Source organism: Urocitellus parryii, chromosome 5 (assembly GCF_045843805.1).
Source record: "Urocitellus parryii isolate mUroPar1 chromosome 5, mUroPar1.hap1, whole genome shotgun sequence".
NCBI classification, from domain to species: domain Eukaryota; kingdom Metazoa; phylum Chordata; class Mammalia; order Rodentia; family Sciuridae; genus Urocitellus; species Urocitellus parryii.
In genome coordinates, this window is record NC_135535.1 from 63,313,940 (window position 1) to 63,315,383 (window position 1,444).

Consider the following 1,444-nt stretch of genomic DNA (forward strand, 5'->3'; position numbering starts at 1 on the left):
AATTCATGTTTACAAGCCCTGGCTTGGGTTAGAAACATCCTAACCACCATCCTGTTGAATCAGTCTAAAAAACCTCCTCTGGAACAAAGCCTTTTTGTTCCCCAAGTAAGAGTTCCTCAGCTCCTGCTGGGACCCCAGCACCCTTCAGTTCTGGGCAGGAGGCTATTTTATGCACATCCTCCTCTAAGTTGAGGGTGATAGAAGGGTTTGGCTCAACAATATGCCATCTTCTCCAAGCACACAAATGTGAGCACTCACATACCACACACTCATCTGATCACTTTCTTGAAGGTGAAGAATGGTGGAGCAGAAAGGAGCAAGAAGTACGGTTAAGAATGAAACCTAATTAGGTTTCTTCCTGCAGTCCTTCCTCTGCAGCATCCCTCTCTCCCCATCTTTGTTGGGTAGGAATGGCCATCAAGAAGGGAGCCAAATTCTTGTTCTTTGGGACACAAGGCCAGGCTCCTATCTCCTCTACCTGAATACAGGACTTGGGCAGGGAGAACTGCTCCTCCTGCACAACAGTCATGTCAGGGTTCCAATTCCTGTTTCTCTAAGTACTGTTAGCCAATTTGGGACTAGTCTTGGGTTTTCCTTAGAGGACACAAGAAGAGAACCCACTTTAACATCCTTGACTCCCTGCTCAACACCTCTGTCTGGCTTTAGGAGTCAATGACAGTGAGGTAGCCATAAACCATATACAAGACCAATTGCCCAGAGAGAAGGAAAGGGCTTCTCATGGACCACTGTCACTCAAGTTTCCTCCAGAAGGCACTTGAGCTGATCCCATCACGAATGGTGCAACATGGGCCATTACAACACCCATGGGCACATTCTTGCTCTTGAGGAGGTAAGCAGTACTCTTCACTCTTCCTGGACCCAGCCCTTGTCTGCTCCTCCCACTGTCTTCACTTTTGTCCCTACAGTGTATAAGAAAGTCAAAGTAAGCTCAGCTGCCATCCCTGATCCTATTCTCCTTCAAATAGGAGGTGAGGTGCAGGACTGTGGAACGTTCAGGATCTACTATAACTCAATCTTGGGGTAGGGCTGGACTAGCCACAGTCCTTGCTTCTGGATCAGGACTTTAAGCCTCCAGATTACCTGTGTCCATAGTTTACCTGCTGAAATTGCTTTTGGATAAACAAAAATAAGAACACAACAAACAAATCCCCTTTCCCAATCTTTTCCATTTCAGCTGCCAGCTGGAGTCCAAGGTTGTGGGAGCCACACTTCAGTCTTGGTCCTGTACCTTGAGTCCTCACTTATGACCTCAGTCAAGGGTCCAGGGACTAGCTCCCCTACCCAGGAATGCTGTAGGAACTTCCCCGAGATACTCATAGTCTCAGATTATTTACAGAGCTGAGGCTCTGAAGCCACTGTCCCGATGCATTCTTCTGGTCTCCTGGGTCCACTCCTCCAGGAGGGGGACAGATTCAGATGGGGT